At 58.0% G+C, this 13,905-nt stretch overlaps 1 long non-coding RNA gene and 1 other non-coding gene across 3 annotated transcripts; one reads left to right on the top strand and one right to left on the bottom strand.

The window, feature by feature from the left end:
* The first annotated feature begins 9,223 nt into the window (after positions 1–9,223).
* On the top strand, positions 9,224–9,297 carry Trnap-ugg (transfer RNA proline (anticodon UGG)). The gene has a single exon. It is a non-coding gene; the product is annotated as a tRNA-Pro (tRNA).
* Positions 9,298–9,327: 30 nt separating this feature from the next.
* Positions 9,328–13,141, bottom strand: LOC124979018 (uncharacterized). 2 transcript variants are annotated; one of them, XR_007107609.1, is made up of 4 exons: positions 13,003–13,141; positions 11,391–11,513; positions 10,561–10,685; positions 9,328–9,488 (listed from the first exon to the last, which is right to left on the bottom strand). It is a non-coding gene; the product is annotated as an uncharacterized LOC124979018 (long non-coding RNA). The 2 variants fall into 2 exon arrangements; XR_007107610.1 differs by having other exon boundaries at positions 11,391–11,457; positions 13,003–13,121.
* Positions 13,142–13,905: the final 764 nt, after the last annotated feature.

The following is a 13,905-nucleotide window of genomic DNA, read 5'->3' as shown; positions in this document are numbered from 1 at the left end:
GCAGGGACCACGTCGGAGGGATGGGGCTGGGATCACATGGCTCCAGGGCTGGGGTGGGGCCCAGGAGCCAGATCCTGGACACGGGGCTCAGGGAGCTTGGGTCCAGCCTCAGAGAGGGTGCAGGACCCTGCAGGTCAGGGCTGGCATGCCCCCATCACGCCTGGCCAGGTGGCCCTGGGCAAGTCCCTTCCCTCTCAGCTCCTCAGGATCTGAAGGAGAGTGTCTGATGTCTTCAGGCGCCTTCAGCTCGGCAGGACAGAGGCTTCCTCAGCACCCAGATGCCTGCCATCTGCAGGGCCCTCTTGCCAGGGGGTGACCGAATGCCAGCACACTCTACCAGACCCTCCCAGGGTGCACCAGTAGGCCTCTAACCTGCACTCAGAGACTGAGGCTCCCACAAAGCTTGGGGGGCTGTCATTGAGCCAAGACCCCTTGCTAGCTTTCCTCATGGTGAGTGATCCGGCTAAACTACCAGGTAGGAAGCTGACTGAAGTAGGAGACCCTGCCTGCCTTAGCTGCCCCCAAGCCCAGTCCACTGGACCCAGGATCCCTCACACTCGGCCCCAAGGGAGGAGGAGGTGCGGAATGTCATCGAGGAAACAGCCCAGTCACCAGAGCCTTGCTTTGCTTGGGAGGGCCTGGGTCTGGAAGGACAGTCCCATGGAAACTCCTAGAATCCCTGCTTAGGGAGCTTCTCCTGAGTGACACAGAACAGGGCAGGGTAGCCTGCACTCAGTCCTAGTGTGCTAGACTAGAGGCCCGAACTCTCAGCCTCCCGTAACCAGCACACAATAGTGGGAGCAGCCCCGTCTCCTCAGACAGACAGGACAGGCTAAGAAAGCCTGCATGGCCGGCCCAGGCCCTGGGGCTGCTTGGTGCTGGGCTGGGCTGTGAACCCAGGTTCCCGCCAACTCCCGGGCAGCCCGAGGTGTGCAGACCTGTAACACCAGGCCAAAGAGCCCACAATCTCTGGAGGGTCTACCTGCTGCCTCCAGAAGTCCAGGGGAGCATGGCAGCTGGGCCCCTGTCCCTCTCCCACCCCCGGCCACCGACCATGTGCCAGATGCCTCTGCCTGCCGTGACTCAGCCCGGCTGTTACTCAGCCTCCCATTTGCTGGTGGTTGCCTTGTTGTTTTTTTCATTTCTTTTCTTTTTAACTTTTCCAAAGTATGACATCGCCACTCAGCCATGGCAGGGTGACTCTCCTGCAGCACTGGCAGGGCCCCCTTCAGGCCTCAGTCCATGAGTGCCCGGGAGTGACCCTGGCTTGTTCTGGCCACGTGGCTGACAATCAGATGCTGGGATGAGACGTCCCTGGACTCTGGTCCCGGACAGACTCCGTTTTCTCCAGGGCAGGCAGTCGGCACCTCGGTTCCACCTGACTCTGGCATGGCTGGGACACCTGTCCAAAGTCACCCTCCCCAGCTGCCTCAATGTCCTTGACACTGTGCACTGGGGACCAAGAGGCCAGAAGTCCTCCAAGGGAGGGGCATCCCAGAGTCCCTCTTCTCAAGGAAGGGGTAAGAAAAGGGGATTTGTCCTGGGCAGGAGGTGGGTCAGTGCCGCTCGAGGCTGGTGTCACATGGAGAAGGGCTCTCCATGGAGGAGAGCAGCTTCCGCAACACTTGGCCCGGGCAGTCGAGGCTACTGCTCTTGTCAGGCGCTGAGCCCATGTCCTCAGGAGCCAGGCAGGGAAGGACAGCCCTTGCCAGTGTGCTCCCTCTCAGGATGGCGCCTAGCGCGGGGCTGCCGATAGGTGTTAAAAGCAGAGGTCAGCCCTGTTGGAGGCTCAAGGCCTGTTTAGGATCTGTCTCTCTCCTCAGCCTGAAGTGGGGTTAGCCTTCCCTTTGAGGGCAGTGCTGTGGTGCCAATGAAACGGAGTGGGAGCCACCAAGTGTGGGCCCAGTGCTGACCCTGAGCCTGGAAGGTCCTCCATTTCCGAGAAGGTTTGCTGAGCAGCAGTGGCCCACACTCCAAGGAGATCTGGGAGGAAAGGAAATGCTTCAGTGGCCGGCCCTGAGGGACTCACCGTCCTCCCTGTGACCCCAGGGGGCAGCCAGGCTGGGTAAGAGGGTCGAGTGGTCCCTCCTGATTGCTGCACTCAGAGCAGGGTTATGAGGCACAGGGAGAAGTCAGAGGTCTTGGTGGGATGGGAAGCTCACAGCACCTCACAGGCTGATGTGGGCATGAACGCTAAAAGGGGTCTCAGCCCGCAGCTGAGGGCGGCAGGGGCAGAGCTCCTGCATCCAACTCACACCTCCTGCCCTTGCTGCCTCTTCCTCTCCTCCTTCCTCTTCCTTCCCCTGGACCCGCTCTCAGCTGGGCTCCTGCCTCTTGTAGGGAACTGAACTATGTCCGCCCTAACTTCCAACTATGACTTATTAGAGGAGTATGCAGAGGTCATGAAGCTAAAGATCTCAAGAAGAAAGAAGGCAGAGGAAGATCGGAGGCAGAGGGAAGGCTGCGGGAAGGCTCCGGCAGAGGTGGGAGTGACCGCAGGCTGGGACACCAAGGGTCACCAGCACCCAAAGCTGGAGAGGGCCTTGGTGGGTTCTGAAGGACCCAGCCCGCCGGACCTTGAATGTGGACTTCCGGTCTCCAGCAGTAAATTTGCTGCCTAAGACACACAGTCAGCGACCATACAGCGTCCTGTTCCTTCTCCCCAGCCCAGGCCCCAGGGGCTCAGCCTGAGGAGCTGAGGGCAGAGCGCCCTGGTGTGGAGGGGCCCCAGAGCTGTGCTCCAGCCAGGCCCCCTGGGCTGCAGCCCCACAGCACAGCTGGCCTTGCTGCACTCGGACGCTCAGAGCCCACCAAGGCCACTCCAACTTCACAGCAGAACCTGGTCAGGCAGTCCCTGCAGCCCACAGGCAGCCAAGGATTTGGGGTGGAAAAGCCCTTCTGAGGGAAAGGGGGTGCTGGGGTGGCCGCTACCTTGGCGCACCTTCCTGTGCCTGGGAGGCCCCCCTTCCTCAGGGGCGCAGCTGCCGTTCCCTCCTCCCTTGCAGCAGGCTGCAGGCAGCTCCCCGGCAGCCCAGCGTCTCAGTGAGCAGCCCTGGGAGCAGCGCCCCTGCGCCCTGTGAGGAGGGCGTGGCCCGGCGCCCTGGCTTTCCCTCCGCAGGAGTGGGCTGCTGGCTCCCTGCCCTGGGTTTGGGGGGTGGATCCCAGCTATGTGGCCACTGAGGCCGTCTCCACAGCTCTCCAGAAGTCACTGGCCGCCTGACACCCCGCGAGCTTCCTTTCTGTAAGCCAGCAGAGTGGGTTCTGCTGGCGGCAGGCAGTGTGGGGATGTCCTGGGGCGCCGTTCTCACTGTACATGGGGCAGTGGGACAGCAGGAAGACCATGCCCCCAGTTCCCAGAGACCCTTCTGCTTAGGGGTCCATGCTCCTCCACTTCCCCAGGGTGCTCAGTCCTCTCCCCACCCCTGCCCCAGCTCCCTCGGCCCAGCCCAGGGCCCAGGCCCCCTCCTCCCGCCATCCTCCTCTCCACTACCCCTTCTTAGAAATGAAGTCATCTAGAAAAATAATCCAAAAATAGAGAGGAAAAAAAAAAACCAAGAAAACGGGATTTTTTCCCCTTCAAACATTTGGTGAGACACCTCCCACACGGATGAGTGTCCACTGGGGCCCGGTTTGGTCCAAGGGAGACTGCGCTTTGGGCTGTGTGTGGCAGGTGGCCCCCAGTCCCCATGATTCCCCAGGGTCCACATGGGGCTTTCCCTCCGCAGCCTGCCAAGAGTCAGCCCCAGCAGCCCGAGCCCCCAGCAGGTGTCCCGCAGGGAGGCCCCCAGCCCAGAGGCAGGTGGGCCAGCGGGAGGGGGGGCCCCGTGGGCGCCAGGCCAGGAAGTGGCCTTAGCGCCACGTGGGCCACTCCGCCTGTCGCCCTCCCCCGGCCCACGCCCTGCTGCAGAGTTCTCGTTTGTTTATTTATAATTTATACTCTAGCCTGCTTCCAAGAACACGTTGAGGCACTTGCTGAAAAGCCTTCCTGGAGCTCAGCTGTGCTACTGCCGGCCTCGGCTCGAGCCCATCAGTCTTCCCCGGCGCTTCCGAGCTCACACAGCCCAGCTGGCTTCCAGAGCCCTCCAGATTTGGCCCCAAAAGCCGCCTTCCCTGCCCCCACGTGCCTGGGGTTCCCCGAACTCAGCCTTGCAATGCAGCTTGCTCAGGACGACCCCAAGGCCTGGGTGTCTTCTCCCCTCTTGGGAGGGGACCTGTCCCTGATGTCTTCTCTGGTCCTGGATGGGAGGGGCATGTGGCACCTCTCTCTGCCCCTCACTTCTGCTGGGTTACCTGGGGCAGGGGACTCCTTTCTGCCCCATGCAGGGGAGAGGAACCAAGTTGCTGTTAAAGACAACAGGTGACGATGACAGTGAAGGTATCTGGGTTGCCCCTCCGTGCTGGAAAGGTATTGGGTCTTTGCCTGTGGGTAGTCTCCGTGGTTGACACCCCCGAAGGGAAGGGTCTGTAAGGTGGCCCTGGACAAGAGGACGGCTGGAGAGGAGGCACCGAGGACTCAGTCTGAACCCCCAGCAGAGGCTCTGAGTAGAGGCCAGAGAACCCAGTCCAGGGGGGTGCACGTGGGCACAGCTGTGCGGCCGCTAGTCATAACCTCGGCTCAGGGATGGAGCTGCCTGAGCAGGTAAGTCCAAAGCACAAGAAACAGCCCCCCAGGAATCGTGGGACCAGAGATGTTGCTGGTTTGAAGCCACCAAACTTCGGGGTAACTTGTCACACTGTCAAAGCTAACTGATACATCCAGGGGTGGCAGATGACTCAGTCAGGTCCCACCTCTCCTGAAAACAAATCCAGAAAGAGGCTCTCCTGGGAAACCTTGGCCCTTCAAGGCTGTCCTTATGGCTGGTGCCCTGAGGGTAGGACAGAGAGGACTCCAGGGAAGGGAACACCCTGCCCACTGAAGGCTGAGGAGCCAAGTGTGGGCTGTCAGGCTGGGGTGAGCAGCTTTAGGGGCACACCTGGGGGGCTGTTTCCACGTTGACACTGGGGGCAGCAAGAGGGCTCCCTGGGTTCCTTTTCCTGACTCTCCCAGCCCACCTTACTTCTGGGAGGAGTCAACCTTATGTCCCAGGGCTGGCCTTCCCCAGCTTGGCTTCTGTGGCACCTCCCACGGCGGGGGACAGCAGGCAAGGGTGCACGCAGGCAGGGGTCCTTCTAAGTCTCCCTGCAGATGCGTACCGGCCAGGGCCAGGAAATCAACTTCACCAGAAGCCGGAAGCGTCACTGCTTCTTCGGAGCCCTACTTCCTCTTTTGTAAAATGGAGCAAACGATGCCCAGCTCTACCCTGTGCAGAGGGAATGACAGAGTCCACACGGCACGTCTTGCCCACACCCTGCGACCTCAGTTTCCCCCTCTGCAAAACAAAGTTGCCTCAGGCGACTCTTCCTCTGCCATGTCTGTAGGCCCAACTTGTGCCGAGCAGGTGGATGCCACTGCCCAGTCCATGCAGCAGGGCATATCACAGGTCCCCTCCTCCAGCACTCTCCAGTCTAGAGCCACAGGTCTGGCTCAGTCATGACAATGCCAGCTCCTCCCTCACTCAGCCCAAGCCAATGTCACCTGGCAGATGGAGAGCCCTGGCAGGGAAGGACCCTCCAGGTCAGGGCTGCTCTCAGGAAGCCTCAGTGGCAAGGACATATGCCAGCTGGATGCGGTCAGGGATACTCCACCACTTGGTGGGCACACTGCAGTGTGTGGCCTTTCCCTGGTGCCTACTCTCCATGCTACCAAGCTCTCTGGGGCCACAGATGTCCTGGCCATGGGGGTTGAGGCAGACCAGGTGTCCATTCCTGGCCACAATGCTTCATGCCAGAAGGACTGAGCCAGCACGGCCCCTTGCTGACATAGCCCTGCTTTTGGAACTGAGAGAGGCAGCAGCAGGAGTGAGGGCCAAGAGGAGCCAGGCATTTCTCCCGAAGGAAATGCCACTGAGAGTCCCAGATCAGTGCAGGAGCATCTGCTGCCAGAGTGGCTTCTGCTGTGCCCGTGAGGTTGGCTGGCATATGGCTGCCCTGGCCTGTCCAAGCCACATGCCTGCAAAGTGGTCCTCTCCGGTTCCCATGCCCACAGGGAAGCCTGGTGTCCAGACATTGGATGCAATTCTGGGCAGCCCTGGAGGCTTGTCCGGCTTTCTGCCTGGGAAGTAGCGTGGCACCCCAGGAGGAGCAGCCAAACATGGAAAGCGGTGCTGAAGACCCAGTCTCTGCACTGGGTGAGCTCAGATGAGGGGCTGCCCTTCCTGAACCTGCGGTCTTGTTTGTAAAGGGTCTGTTATATAAACGGAGGCCACCTTGAGCCACAGCAAGCAGAGTAAGCAATCAGTGACGGCTGGCGGTTTCCCATTCTGTCCACAGGACATGTTCTGTGCCAGCTGCGGCAAGCAGAAGTGGCTCCAAGGAATGCCAAGGACTTCCTGAGATCCTACCCTAGAAACTGGTCCCACCCTCCTCCTTCAGTGGGCCTCACACTCTCTTCTCTGCATGGCTGTAACCAGTCTCCCTTTCTCCTCCCACTAGACCCAGGTGACCTTTGAGGTGACACCAAACCAGCACTGGGCATGGTGCCCAGCACACAGGAGGGGTTGCCTCTGCAGATCAGTATCTCGAGGCCCAGAAGATCCTAAGCTTTGAGTGACTGTTTGAAGGGCAGGACGTCTCCAGGTGCCTAGGCCCTCCTATAGGAACGGGCTCTTCAAGGCACTTGGCACATGAAATGTCCCCCAACCCATGCGGTTCCCTTTCCCTCAGGAGAACCACCAAGGGGTCTAAGATCCCTGCTGGAACTGGGGCAGAGTCCTCTAATCCAGCTCCTGTCTGGAGGGCTTCTGTGCCCTTTCCTGGGGAGAAGGAAAGGACGTCCACCAGGCTAGCGCTTCACAACAAACAAGTTCCCAACTAAGTCTGAGGGCAGCAGCAACTGTGGAGACAAAACAAGGCATGGAGTGTGAGGGTGGGTGCAGCTTTAAATACGGGCCCAACTCATTACGGAGGTGGCGTTCAGCAAGGTCCTGGGGTGAGAGCCACAAAACATCTAGAGGTGTCCCTGGTAGAGGGGACAGGTGCAAAGGCCCCGAGGCCGGCGCAGGTCAGGAAGCGCTGCGGCAGGCGGGGTAAGGCCTGGCGGCCAGAGGGGCGCAGGGACCAGAGGCGGCCTGCCTACTTCCCCGCGGTCACTGGCTGCTGTGCTGGGAGGAGGCTGCAGGGCGGGGAGGCCAGGCTAGGCTACGGCAGTGACTCGGCCGGCGGTGCGGTGTGGGGGTCGGGGTGACGCCTAGGCTGCCTGCGAGCAGGGAATGGCGGACTAAGTCCCAGGCCGAAACGCGACGGAAGCCACAGGCTCAAGCCGGAAGTCCCGACCCACGGCCATCCACCGACCGGAAGCGTGCCAGCCGAACTCTCGCGAGGTTCCTGGGGCCCCGCCCCCGAGGCTCCTCCCTTCGGCGCGCGGCTGACCGCGTTGCCGTGACACCCAGTGCCGCGTCCGCGTCCCCGCGGCGGCGGCTGCGGGGTCTTGCCCTATGTGTGCGGCTCCGGCTCCCGCCCTGCGCCCGGGTGTCGCGGACGTCCTCTGTCCCGAGGCCCATTCCCGGGCAGTCGAGCGCGGTGGCCGCGGACAACCGCGTCTGCTTACACCCCGCCGGATGCGCAGAAGCCTCGACCGCCCTTCGCGGGCGCCGTCCCACCGCCAGCCCCCTCGCGCACCCGCGTCATCCCGGTTCCCGGCCCCGGCCCTGGCCCTCTCTTCCCGCCCTGGCCGGAGGTCCTGGGGCCTCCCTGGAGGAGGCGGCTGTCAGGCACACACAGCGCTGCGCCGTGCCCGTCCCCAAGTTCAGGCCTGGGGTCAGCAGGAGGAAGCACCCGAGACGGGGCAGCCCAGACCGTCAGGGCCCACGCCGCGGCCCAGCCGCAGGGAGGTGGGAGGATGCCAAGAGCTGCAGCCCCCTGTGGACAGGGACGCCGGTGGGCCTCAGCCCAGTGCTGGACCCCGCGGAGCAGGCCCAACGAATCAGCGTCTAACGGAGAAAGGATGCCAAGGAGAACGTGATGCAGTGTGAGCTCCGTCGGGAGGCTTGCTGCTCGGGTTCACCCAGCAATCTGGCTGAAAGGAAAGTTACAGCAACTGGGGAAAAGTACAGTTGGCTGGAGAATTTGGTTTAAAAATAAATAAATAAGGTTTAAATTATGTAACTAACACGTGTTCAGGGCAGAAAACTTAGGGAAACACTTGAAAGTATGAAAATCCTTGATCCCTCAGCCATGTAGAACCACTCAACATTCTGAACGCTTTCTTCCAGTCTTTTTTCTTTTCTTTTTTTAGATGTTGATACACCTTTATTTTGTTCATTTATTTATATGTGGTGCTAAGAATCGAACCCAGTGCCTCATACATGCTAGTCAAGTACTCCCCAACTGAGTCACAACCCCAGCCCCCGGTCTTTTTTCTTAAGGCGTGTGTGGTTGTTCCTTACAGAATGTATGGATATGCCCCACCCCATGGACCCTTGTGTGAATGGAAACAGGCGTTTGATGTGATTCATGAAGTTTCCTTTCCTCCCAGACACTCCATTCTTGCCTCCTCCTTCCAGCACAGTAGCAGCCGGCGACAGGTGTAGACAAGTGTGCACTGATTAGGCTGACACTCTTGGGGCCTCTAGGTCTCAGAGCTGCTGTTCCCCTGCAGGGGGCTCTAGGGAATGCCCAAGGGTGCACCATGGTGGGGAGAGGGTTGCAATGAGGCTTGAGGAAACCACCAGCCAGGGAAGGAAGGGACATTCAACAAGCAGACTCAACAGAGGGATCCACCCTCCAGGTGCCTAGGATACCAGAGGAAGTAGAAGTAGCCATTTCAGTGAAGGCAACAAGGGGCCCCATGCCAACACTTGGCCTCTGCATCACCATTACTGGGGACAGAGGCACATGTCCTGGCACCTGGGCCCAAGTAAGAAGTAACGTGCTTGTACTCTGAGCCCCATCTTTCCTGGCTGGCAGCAACCCTCTAGCCTAGTCCTTCCTCTCCCAGGAGTAGCATTGTCCTTTGACCCCTTTCTCTGGGGTCCCAGGAACAGCCTCAGGTCCTTCTAGGCAGCCTTTCATGGGCCCCTGACACCAAAAGACTGTGGAGGGTCGGGGCACACAATCCCATGTGTTTTGGCTACTTGGTGCTTGCTGGTCCTTCAGACTTTTTGTCTTAAAGAGGTCTTGAGTGGGCTGGGGATATAGCTCAGTTGGTAGAGTGCTTGCCTTGGAAGCACAAGGCCCTGGGTTCAATCCCCAGCACCGCAAAAAAAAAAAAAAAAAAAAAAGAGGTCTTGGATACGGTGGTCCCTCTGCTCAAGGGGAAGTAGGTGGTGGCAGTGGTGGCTCCTCTGTGCTCCTCCTCTACCAGGGTCCTTGGTCTTCCCAGGCTGCCTGGAGCGGGTGGAGCAAACAGGCCTGTCCAACTGGCTGCAGCTGGTTTCCTCTGTCAGAAGCCTCTGGAAAACAATTTTGACACTAGAAGTCATCTGCATGTTCCTGTCCTCAGGACCTGTCCCCCCTCACCCACTGCTGCAGGGCAGTAGGAGCCCCCACCATCCCCAGCAGCCACAGGGGAACTGCTCCAAACGCCTCTGCCCCTCTACAGCCTCCGCTGCTTCCCAAGAGTGTTTCTTTCCAAAATCACTTCCCTTTTCTCCTCTGCTTAAAACCACCCAGGGGCTTCCCATCTCACTCAGTGAAACCTGATCTTTCCATGGTGTAGGAGGTGTGCATTGTGGTCCAGCCAAAGTTCCCAGAATGCACTGCAGTGGAGTCAAGGTGGAAGACTGACTGGCAACCAGGGAGGTCCCGTGGGGGTGGGGTGGGGGTGGGGGGACCGCAGCATCCCAGCTGGAGGGTCTTAGGAAGGACCTACAAGGCTTGGGCTGTGTTGGGAGAACAGCAGACAAGATTCAAGGAAGGAGGCCTGTCTGGGGGCTGCCCATAAGCCAGGGCAATGCTGTGATTGGGGTCTCCATTTTTATGGCAAAGGCAGGAAAAACAGAGGGAAGCAGAAGCCCTCGCCCATCAGCCAGGAGAGGGGACGTGGGGTTGCCTCAGCTTGGATGACGCTCACGCTGTGTCCAGACAGGGACCCAATAGGTCTTGTCTGCCTCCATCCATATTGGTCATGGAGGGGCCTTGCCTGACACTGGGTAGCTACAAAATTGTTGCAGGCCAGTAGCTAGCGGTAGCAAAGCCAGCTGGTTTCCTTCAGGTCATGTGACCTGCCCCAGCTGCTCCTTCGCCCCCTGTTCCTCTTGTTCAGCTATCCCTGCCTGGCCAGTCACCTCTGTGGCTGAGCATGTTGTCCCTTCCCAGTAACTGTCAGTCTGCGTGGCCGGCCGCAGCTCCAGGGTCCGCCTCCCCCTGGCTTCCCCGCCTCCTCTCGTTCTGTGTCCATTCGTCCCGCCTGCCGTTCTTCACGGCTCTTACCACCACCTGCCTCTGCACCGACGGGAGTCCTATGTTCTCTGTCCCTGCCCATCCTACCACCAACTTCCACAGCAGGGAGAGTCTGGGTGGCACCTCATTTCTCCTCGTCAAGGGGCGCGTGCTTGCGTGCAGCTGTCTTCCGAAGCACTTGGGCTTTCTTTGTCAGCACCCTGCTGTGGGTCATACTCTCTGCCAGAGGACTCGGAGACCAAGGTGGGCTGCAGGCGGGATAGAGTGGCTTTGACCAGATAGCTGCTCAGCACCCCTCCACCATCAGACCCAAGGCACCAGCAGAGCCCTATAGAGCTCAGACTGCCCACCGCCTTGCCCAAGGTGGCCTGGCTCCTCCTTGCATCAGAAGCTAGCCCCCAGCTGGATCAGGGCCTCCACCGCAAGCCAGCCAGCCACCTGGCCCTATCCTGTGGTTCAGCCTGAGGGCCTCCCTTTCCTTTACTATTGAAATAGAAGGACCTCTGCCCCTTATCAGTGTCCTGGGTTGCCACAAACAGTGGCTTACAGTCATGGGAACGTATTCTCTCAGTCCTGGAAGCTGGAAGTCCAACATCAAGCTGTCAGCAGGGTTGCTCCCTCCTGCAGACTCTGAGGAAGGGTCTGTGCCAGGCCTCTTGGCGGCTGGCAGATTCACAGAGGTACCACTCCCCTGCCTGTCTCATGGTCACATGGCATGCATCCTGGGTTGTTCTGTGTCTTCTTATGAGACACCAATCATACTGCATTTGGGGCCCATCCTGATCCCATATGACTTCATCTTAACTTCATCTTACATCTGCAAAGACCCTATTTCCAAATAAGGTCCCACTCACAGGTTCTGAGTGAATGTGACTTTGGGGGACCGTGTGGCTCTGTCCATCCCTGGCAGAATGTGTCGTGCTATGATGGGAGGCACACATCCCCGCACTTACCTCCCTTGGTGTGTTCTGGCTTCTGCTGCACACTGGGTGGTGATCCTCCCTGGACACCCCTCGACTCCTGTGTGTGCAAAGCACAGTCCTGGGTGGCAGGCACTCATTCTGTGTCCATTCGTCCTGTGTGGAGTGGCAGCACCTTGCAGGGACAACGCGCATCTCTTGTGACTGAGCAACCCGTCCCTGTCTCCCTGGTCCTTGACCCTCCACATGGCTCCCCTCCTCCCAGGAGGTCTGTGGAAACCACGGTCCTTTGTATTGGGCGCTCTCTTCCCTTCACCTTTCCTTCCAGCCTGGACCCCTGGAGGTGTGGGGCACCTAGAAAAGCCACTGGGGTATTTTTCGAGAGGCAGCCAGGCTGGCCTGGGGTGACACTGTGCCCGTGTGACAGCAGCCAGGGCTTGTCTTGGGAGCACTTCTGCTTTTCCTCCTTCCTGCATCTGTGCCGACATTCTGTGATTCTTAGAGAACCAAGATTCTGAAGAGCGAAACCCAGAGCCAAGAATGCTCAAGCCAGAAGGGATTTCTAAGAGGAACAAAACAGACAGGGCCTCTGCCCACAAGTTCACAGCCTGGGTGGGCAGACTCGGCCGTGCAGACCCACCCAGGCGCTCATACTGGAAGCCAAGGTTGGTGGGATGAGGCAGAGCAGCGGGGACTAAATTACATGGGGACAGGAGCAGAGAGGTAGGAGTTAGTGGAGCAAATGATTTCTTGGCTATGAGACCCAAAGCATGGGCAATAAAAGAAAATACAGGGACTGGGTCTGGGACTCAGTAGGAGAGCACTTGCCTAGGACGTGTGAGGCACGGGCTCCATCCTCAGCACCACATACAAATAAATAAATAAGGTCAAGGACAATACAGGGTGTTTTAAAAAATATAGAGAGGACTTCATAAAGATATGAAACTTTTGTACATCTAAAGACACTATCAGCAGAGTGAAAAGACAACCCACAGGAGAAAATATTAGTAAACTATCTATCTGGTAAAGTACATAAAGAACTTCTACAAACTCACCAGCACCAACAACCAAACAACTCAATTTAAAAAATGGGTATAGGACTTGAATAGATATTTCTCACGAGAAGATTATCCGAGTGACCAGTGAGCACATGAAAAGGTGACCACCATCACCAGTCAGCAGGGGATCAAGGCAAAACCACAACAAGATACAACCTCACATCTGTCAGGACAGCTGTGAACACAAAGCCCAAAATAACAAGCGTTGGTGAGGATGTGGAGAGGCTGGAGCCTCGCGGACCTTTCCTAGAGTGTAAAGTGGAACAGTTTGGCAGTCCCTCAGAGAGCTAAACATAGAAGCACCGTGTGATCCAGCAGTTCTACTTCTGAGTATATACCCAAAAGAAATGAAAGCAGAGACTCAAAAGATCCTTGCAGCCGGGACCGTGACACATGTCAGTTATCCCAGCTGCTCGGGAGGCTGAGGCAGGAGGATCCTAAGTTCAAGGGAGCCTGGGAAACACAGTGAGATCTTGTTTCAAAAAAATAAAAATAAAAAGGACCGAGTATGTGACTCTGTGGCCAAGGACCCCTGGGGTCATTCCCCAATCTCTAGTGGGGTCGGGGAATACTTGTCATGTTCTTACCAGTGTCAGTCACAGTTGCCAAGAGGTGGAAGCAACCCATCGACAGATAATGAATGGTAAGTCCAAAGCGCCGTGTGCACACTGGCAAGGTCATGAAGCAATGAGACATGCTGTCCCGTGGCTGAGCCCTGAAGACAGGCTGCGTGAAGGAAGCGCGTCACAGGAGGAAGTATGCTGTTCCTTCCCACTTCCTTGGCATTCCTGGAACAGGTGGACTTGTAGTGGCAGAGAGTGGAGGTTACCAGAGCTGGGCATGGGGGCAGAATGGGCTTTCTCCCCATAAAGGGTACAGAGTTTGCAGTGATGAAAACACTTTGAAAATAGATAATGATGATGATTGCATAACATTGTCAGTGTGATTAGTGCCACAGAATGGACACTTAAAAATGGTTGAAATAGCAGATTTTATGTTGTGTAGCTTTACCACGATTTAAAAAATTTATGTACTATACTAAAGGCTGTTGAATTGTATACTTTACAGAGGTAAATTATATCTCATTAAAAATATTAAAGAGACAGAGAGAGAGAGAGAAGTTGCTCCCACATGCAGCCCCCTTGCAACGGTCCCTGGGAGGGTCGAGTGGGAGCAGAGGGGAGGTGTGCAGAGGCACTTCTCCCTGCCCTAGCCCTGCCTGGGCAGCACCACTGCGGGCAGAGCCCAGGCTCTGTCTGCCTGCACAGCTCTGGGCTGCTTCTGTGCCGAGTACAGCCTCCCCTCCGAAGCCAATTTTCTGCACAGTGGAAATGTTTTCTCTGTGCCCACTTGAGCAGATGGCCCCCACCTTGGCCTGAATTGAGAAGCACAGAAATCAAGCGGGACAGACGGCTTCCTTGGCAGTGTCTTACAGGCACACAAGCACGCGCGCTCATGCCTGCCTCCCCTCCCCTGCCCTGCCAGCCAGC

Source organism: Sciurus carolinensis, chromosome 3 (assembly GCF_902686445.1).
Source record: "Sciurus carolinensis chromosome 3, mSciCar1.2, whole genome shotgun sequence".
Lineage (NCBI taxonomy): Eukaryota > Metazoa > Chordata > Mammalia > Rodentia > Sciuridae > Sciurus > Sciurus carolinensis.
The sequence above is the reverse complement of the archived record's forward strand: the minus strand, read 5'-3'. Positions and strand labels throughout refer to the sequence as shown.